This window comes from Bos indicus x Bos taurus, chromosome 15 (assembly GCF_003369695.1).
Source record: "Bos indicus x Bos taurus breed Angus x Brahman F1 hybrid chromosome 15, Bos_hybrid_MaternalHap_v2.0, whole genome shotgun sequence".
NCBI classification, from domain to species: domain Eukaryota; kingdom Metazoa; phylum Chordata; class Mammalia; order Artiodactyla; family Bovidae; genus Bos; species Bos indicus x Bos taurus.
The window spans coordinates 55,446,577-55,454,686 of record NC_040090.1 but is presented as its reverse complement, the minus strand read 5'-3'; positions in this window follow the sequence as shown (position 1 = coordinate 55,454,686).

The following is an 8,110-nucleotide window of genomic DNA, read 5'->3' as shown; positions in this document are numbered from 1 at the left end:
TCCCACGGACCCGGCTTCCAACTGCAAACTGCCCCTGCCGCCGCACACCAACCTCTCCCACTGCTTTATGGACTCCTCAGAAATCTTGATGCTCCTGGTTACGGAATCCGGCCAGGCCCTACCGTTGGGTCCAAGCCCTGATTCACCCTCTGGGGAGCCACTACTTCTTTTTTCCACCTAGGCCACCCCCTCCACCCTCGAACCTCCCTTTTCCCCCCTCTTCCAAGGGTTTCCTGTGTCCTTCAGAATCCTCGAAGACTCTCTTAGGCTTGCCTCTGTTTTGAAGTGGGGGTAGATTAGCCCGGGATAGGAGGGGGGTGGTCACAGCCAGGTCAGAGGGCTTTTTCCCAGAACCTCTGGAGTTACAAGGGAGCCTGTCTCGGGTGCCTCGGTTGGTAAAGAACCCACCAGCCAACGCAGGAGACGGAAGAGACACAGTTTCGATCCCTGGGTCGGGAAGATCCCCTGGAGTAGGAAATGGCAACCCACTCCAGTATTCTTGCCTGGAGAATTCCACGAGCAGAGGAGCCTGGTGGGCTACAGTTCATGGGGTCGCAAAGAGTCCTGAGGACTGAGCACACACACTCCCAGGCATGCGCCCACGCACAGTGCTATTCCCAGTGGTTTAGTATCTCACGTCTGCTCTCCTCCTCCGGCCCCCTACCCAACCATTCCAGCCCCCTCCCTCCACCGCAGGTCCTGTCTGCATTCCTGACCCTCCATCCTTCGCCTGTCTGGACACTGGTTCCACACTTGGAAACCTGCTTCCACTTCGTGGCCTGACCCCTGCTACAGCCCCCCCACCACCCACCTTCTTGACTTGAGGGTCCTTGGTGGGATTCAGAGATCATGGACCCCTTGAGGTTGTATGGGAAATGCTGGAAGTCTATGTGGTTTTTTCTTTTTTTTCCTGGGAGAAAGATTCAGTATAGCTGTGATAGTGGTACAGCGGCTGCGGAGCTATACGCTGGGGAATCAAGTCCCGGCTCCAGCGTTTATTGTTGGATGACCTTGAGCAAGTTATGCAATCTTCTGCAGAAACCTCATTTGAAATATGATGAAAGTGATATTTACCTCGTGAAATTGTTCAGGGCAATGCCACCCTTAGACCTGGGCAACAGGGGCCTCAGCCCTGGGCTGCTGAGTTTGGAGGGTCTCACTCTGGCCCTCCTTTGATCACACCCCCTCCTCCTCACTGGAAAAGTGGTTCCTGGGACAGCAGGGAAGGGTAATCCCTACACCTCATCTTCTAGACCATGCTCCAGACACCTGAGATCATGGAATTCTCTGTTCAAATGACCCAATTCTGAGCAAGCCTCTTCCCTGGGCCCATCCTCTTAGGAGCTGCCCATGCAGAATGTGTACCCACAGGCCTGGGGAGAGGGCAAAGGGCAGCTGTTTGCAGAGGGTGGGGAGTGGATGGAACTTGACATTCAGGTGGAACCTGACATCCAGACACGCATCAGAGACCCTATACTCCAAGGACCAGGGAAGAGTGGACCAGGGAATGGCTTTGGGCCCTGGCCTTAAAATTAAGACTGAGAAAAATCCATCAAAGACAGAAGATAATAGGTAAGTTTCCACACTTTTTTATCTTGATTCTTAACTTATATTTAGACATATATGTAATTTCCATTTGTGTGCTCACCCCAAGCATCACAGACATCAGATGTAGACCTATGGAGACTGGATGAGATGTTGTTGTTTGTCCTTTAGTCTCTAAGTTGTGTCTGACTCCTCTGCAACCCCATGGACTACAGCCCACCAGGCTCCTCTGTCCAGGGTTTCCCAGGCAAGAATACTGGAGTGGGTTGCCATTTCCTCTTCTAGGGGATCTTCCTGACCCAGGGATTGAACCTGCATCTCCTGGTTGCCAGGTAGATTCTTTACCACTGAGCCACCAGGGAAGCCCTGGATGAGCTATTATCACATGTAAAATGCTAATAGAGTTCTAGGCACAGGGTCAGCTCCCAGTACATTTTAGCTCTTATTATTCTCAAAGAGGTCTGGGGCCCTAAAAAGTCTAAGCCTCTTTCTGTCTCCAAGTTTGCACGTTCACCCCCTCCTTTGTCAGGAGGTCCCAGACACTAGATCCACAGGGCCAGGCCTCCTCGCTGCTCAATTTATTTTTACAGCAGGGGTTATGTTTCTCAGGAGCCGGAGCCTGAGGTGAGTCAGGAGGTGAGCCAAAGGGAAGGAACGTGACCCCTGCCCAGAGAAGGGTGTTGGGAGGGGACAGAGCTCCCTGGGTATCTCTAGATCCTGGTGACCCGAAAATGTGCCAGTTTCCTCCATGCCCTCCACCTTCTCAGCTGCATCTCTGCTCACCAATTCGTAGAGCCGAAAGGGTCTTTACAAAATCCATACGCCTCCCAAATGAAAAAACAGGCGCAGAGAGGTAAGATGTGTGGGCCAAGGTCACAGAGAAAGTGATTCTTCAAGTCAGAATTAGAATCTACCCCATTATTTGATTCCCTCCCTCCACACCCCCAGCTCTCCTCTAAAGAACATCAGGAGGGCTCCACAACTGGGCAGAAAAAGTGTTTGAGAGATGCATTAGCGGCTAGAGGAATTTTACATTTAGAGAGCACTTTCCTCAAAAATTCTCAAAACCCTAGTCCATCGATTGATCCATCCAGGGATGCCAGGGGAGAGGGCAAGCAAAAGTCAGAATTCCTCTGTCCCACCTTTAGAAAGCTACTTCTTTGCAGAGCCCTCCCTGACATAAACCCCCTTCATCCAACTCAAGAGCCCCAGTCTGGGGTCTGGGAGGGAGATGGGCAGGTACCTTGGCTCTTTCCTCCTCCTCCTCCTCCTTCTGTTGGAAGTCCTAGAGGGCAGGATGGCAGTTGGGACACAGCCCCCACCTGCACCCAGCAGGGTGGATTCCTGAGGGTGGGCTCCTGCACCCTCAGGTCTTGGGCGGCTTGGCTCAGAAATACCCTGAAGAGCAAGTTTTCAGGGAGGCATAGAGGGATTGGGCCCTGGGCCAAGGAGCTGTCAGGGAGCTGTTATCAGGTGGGAGGAGATAGGGCCTAGATTTAAGGGGAAAGGATTTTTTTTCTATGTAGGGCGGTGGGGGGAGGGGGGACGGGGGAAGGGTTCAAGCGGTTCTTTGAGGCAGTTAGTCCAACAGTCTTCTCTGAGATAGGCGAGCCTCTCTCAGTTCCTGCTCTCGGCCTCCACCCCCGGCCCTCCCGGGAGCAAGATAGGAGCTAGGAAGGGGGCGCAAGCACGAAATGAGGGTCAGAGTGTCAGAGTGTGGTGGGGACATGGCCCGGGCAGGAACGGGGGTTAGAGCTCTGGCTCGAAGCCTTCCGGGAGATGCTCTTACCCGGGAAGGCACGCACCCCTGGGCGCGGTCCCACCTTCCACGGTGGGGGGTAGGGGGTGGGGTGTTGGGGGGTGGTGATGGAAGATTCCATCCCCTATCTGTTCTCAGAAAGCGAGCCAAGACCCCGGCAGGGGAGGAAGGGAGAGATCTGGTGAGGTCTCCAGAGCTATTTTAAGAGGAGTTCCTTCTAAGTAAAGAGAACCTGGCAGGGAGCCGCCCCCCTCCACCCCCCGGCTCCCCTCTCGCCCTTGCCTGCCGCTCGCCTCCCCCGCTCCCCCACAAGCCCTCGCGGCTCCTGTCCGGGCATTGCAGGTAACGGGGCTGGAGGGCAACCCTGCTGACTCGGCTCTTAGAGGCAGAGGACGAGGGGCTTTGCAGGGACCTCCCCAAGCCCTCCACTTCACAGCCTCTCCCACCAACCATGGACCACTTGCATCAACACCCCAGAGCTTATAACCCCCGGTTATAAACAGAGTCCCAACCTCAGGACCGCGGGACTGCAGGAGCCAGGAAGCTCTGCATGAACTTCAAGCTGAATGCCCCCAAATCCTTCTGCCTCTGGGGTTGGGGTAGAGTGGATGTGACCTGGACAGACATTTGGGAACCTCTTTCTAGTGTACCTCGGTCTATTCGCTGCCCATCCTTACTATTCTGCCCCCACCCCCAACTCACTGCCGGCTTGCCCCAGCCACAGTCTCAGCATCCGCTGAAGTTTGGCAGGTGCTGAGGGGGTTAACCCGACAGAGTGTACCTAACCAACCCGCAGGCACGTGGCTCAGCAGTCCAGCAAGGAACCAGTACTGGCCACCTTGCCTGCTGATCCCCAGCCCACCGGGCATCTGAGTTGGGGTGGAGATAAACCCTTCCTGAACCCTTCTCAGGCATCTCCACTTTCTAAGGGCTCTGGATGCAGGCAGGTAGGCAGCCACTTCCTCCATCCCTCCCTTCCTCTTTTTCTGTTTTCTGCCAGGTTCTTTCCAAACATCCTCTCAGGCAAAGGGGGGTGGGGAGCCCCAGACAGATGAGCTCATTGGGAGGAGGAGGGCAGAGAGAGGAGGAAGCTGAAATATCCTGACCAGAGAGATGCTCACCGGACCATCCTAAGCTGGAGAGGGGTGTGTGCCCTCTTCCAGGAACAGGCTCTGCTTCCCTCACTGCAACTCAGAGATGGGGTGAGTCCTGGGCATCCCTTTATTCTGGGCCACTTTGGGGTGGGGTGTGAAGCCCCACGGCAAGGTCTCTGCCACCCTGCCCAGCACCCCAGAGCTGTGTTTACCTCTCTGCTTCAGGGGTTACCATGCCTCCTCACTGCCTTCCCATCAAGGGAGGATGGGGGTTCAGGAGGGCTGGGGGTCGGAGGCATCGGGAAGGTGGTCACTGATCGCAGGGAGACTGCCTTGTCATCTGAATGGCCAGATGTCCTCCCAGAACCCTAGACCTGGTCCTGCCACTGAGCTGGGCACTGGGACAGACTGACCAAACCAGGAGCATAAAATGGAACAGAGCGCCAGGCAAGGCTCCCTGGATGTTCTGATCCCGTCTGCTATGAACATTTTAGTGCAGGAGCAGTGGATCTTGTAAAATGAGGGGGAAGGGAGGGCATGGAGTAGGAGCAGAGCTATGACAGGGACAGAAGGTCAGGATTTGGCCAAGAGGAAGGGAAGCAGCATGGAGAGAGTCTGCCCGGAGTGAAGGGTCGCCTGGGGAAGTTGGAGTGAGACACAGGCCAAGGAGGAGGGGTAACGATAGAGGCAACTGGTCAGCAGGTGAAGAAGAATTTTCATAGATTTTCAGAAACCAAGAGAGGAGAGGGTGGCCGGCAGAGGCCAGAGCTGTTTGCACAGAGCTGTGGGGTCAAGGGCCAGGCCAGTCAGGGTGGGATGTTTGGGGCATCCCAAACATCCCAGTGGGGAGGCTTTGCCTCTGCTTCCAAACACTTTTGCCCACCTCTTGCTGTCCACGGTCATTTTGAGACTGGCTCCGAGTCGCCCTTCCCCAACCCACTCCCAGGTCTCTGGGCTGCAAGAGGCTGGTCCACTGCCCTCTCACAGTCTGATGTGATGGCTTTGGCATCGCTCCACCCTGGGTTTGAATTCTTTGCTAGTATTTTCTAGCTGTGTCACCTTGAATGTACACATACTTTGTATAACAGAACCTTGGTCTCTTTATCTGTAAAAGTGAGAAAAGAATGCATATTGGGGGAGTTGTCCTGAGGATTAAGTCAGCTGATGCACACAGAATACTGAGTTCAGAGCAAGGCACAGAGTGGCTACTCAGTAAAAAGTGATCATCCTTATTAGCCTAGCCAACTGTCACTCATCCCTGCAACCAACCCGGCCCCACCATCCAAGCCCTCTGAGGCTGGATATGAACCCACCTGAGCTTCTCAATGTCTCAGTGGTAAAGAATCCACCTGTAATGCAGGAGATGCATGGGTTCGACCCCTGGGTTGGGAAGATCCCTTGGAAGAGGGCATGGCAACCCACTCCAGTATTCCTGCCATATGCATTTGAACATGCTATGAGACAAGGATGGGGAGGCTGAAGACTATAGCAAAGTTGGGAGGGCGAAGGGAGGAGGGGGAAAGGATTGTCACCATTTTCTGCAGTTTTGCTTGAAGGACAAGGGATACTCTGCCCCTGCTGGAGGACCAAGCATTCAAGTTAGGCTTGGTGTGATCTTTGGAAGGAAGCTCCTGAGGGTTCCTAACTCCAAATTTCCACCCTCTCCCAGCCTATTTCCCACTGTGAATAGGGTTTTGCCACCTGCCCTCTCCCCACCATTGCTAAGTCAAGTAAAGATGGCCAGGGCAGGCAGGTAGAAGGATGCAGAGGCAGCCTGGGATAGAGCACGACAGGAACACGGCAGCCAGACAGGACAGAGTTTGCCCTTGTGTGTGTCCTGTTCATCTTCAGCCAAGCAAGAGTTAATCCCACATCTGTCATTTGAATCCTAAGATGACAGCGGCAGAGGGACATCGCCAGTAAGTTTAGACAGCATCTAAAAGTATGCCCTAATATATGCATCTTCTGGACAACACCCCCAAGCTAGGCTTGAAGACCTTCCGGGATCGCGATCTCATTACCTCAAAGAAACTCAACCCTCTGCACAGCTCTGACTTACGCTGGATCTATACCCGCCTCTGTCTGCCAGCTCTAATGTTTCACCCTGGGGCAGAACAGGACAAGGCTAATCCCTCTCCCCTGTGGCCACAGCCCTAACCACTTTTTGGCCATCAGCTGTGACATATACTTTCCCTCCAAGCGGAACCCACCCTCTTCATTTGTCCGTTTGCCCACAGGGGGCTCTCAATCTGTTGAGGCAAACAGTTCCTAGTCCTCACGCCACCTGTTCACAGGGAATTTGTCACAGCTGAGAAGCAGAGACAGCTACGGTCAGGACAAAGGTGATTTGCCAATGAGGCAAAAGGGAAAGCCCCTCCCATGGAATCCTGAGTTACCAAGCAGAGCATCCAGTGTCCACTTGCCCCCCTTCCCTAACACCTCATGGACCCTCAAGGTCATGATGGCCAGAGAAAAGAGGCTGCTTTGTGAGGCTTCCCACTACTAGCCTAGTGGGAGCACTCAACTCATCCAGTCCCGCCACCTGCATCCCACAGTCTTTCTCTCTCCTAGACAGAGATGTCCTCGGCCCCACAGAGGAGCGGGGTTCTAGGCTAGACTAATCTATATGGGGGCAAGTTAATGTGCCATGTCAAGATGCCAGGATCTAGTTCTAAGATGAGCCTCCTTCCCCATCACCCTCTGGAACCCTCAATCACTGGGTGGTTGGAGCCTTGCACGTCAGCATGGTAGCAGGCATCATGGCTGGCATCAGGATGAGTCTGTGCAGGGCAATGCCACTAGGGCATCTGAGAAGCATGCCTGCAAAGCCCAGCCAGCATGGACCTTCTGAGGCCCCAAAACGCCAAAGGAGGAGGAGGGCAGGAGAGCTAGTGGGGCCCATGCTCTGCCTTCCGGCTGCCCAGCCCACATTTCACCAGGCCCTGCTCCAGCCTCCTCTCACCTAAAGGTTTTTAGATACCACCCCCACCCCTGAAAGATGGAAGGAAGACAAGTGGTCTAAGAGGGACTGGACACAAACCAGCCTGAAGAAAGTCACTCTACTGGGGTGTAGAAGAGGACTCAGAAAGGCAACTAAAGCCAAGCTCTGTCAATAGCCTACTGTGTGACTTTGGGAAAATTACTTACCCTCTTTGAACCTCAGCTTTAAAAACTGCACCCTGACGAGAAGCCTGGGACCTCTTCTTGTGCAACTCAAGCCCTCTGGGGAGGGGCAGGCAGGCGCCTGGGCCGGTGTGGGCTGCTGTGCTGAGCTGTGCCGAGCTCTAGGCCCAGACGAGGTGTGGGCTATGGGAAGAACAGGTTGGAGCCTGCTGGGAGATCCTGGATCGTCCTGGACTCATCAACTGTCCTTAAGCAAGTCACTTCCCCAATCTGGTCCTCAATTTCCCCTTCAGGATAATCAGGAGACCTGGTCAAGTAGTCCCTAGGACCCGTCTGATGTAAAGATCTACTCCCTGCCAAACTCCACCATTCTTCTGGGCTCTAAAACCTGTCTTAGAGACTCAGGCCCGGCACACAGACTCCTGTTCCATGGCAGCTGACTGTGAGCAGGCCGATGGCCTGAGCCACGGGGGCTCCAGTGGGAAGCCAAGGAGCAGTGGGGATGGGGAGGCTCTTGTACAGGCACCTTGGCTGGGGGCCATGGGAGGCTGGTGAGCAATTCTGAACACCAGGGTGGGAGCTAACCTTC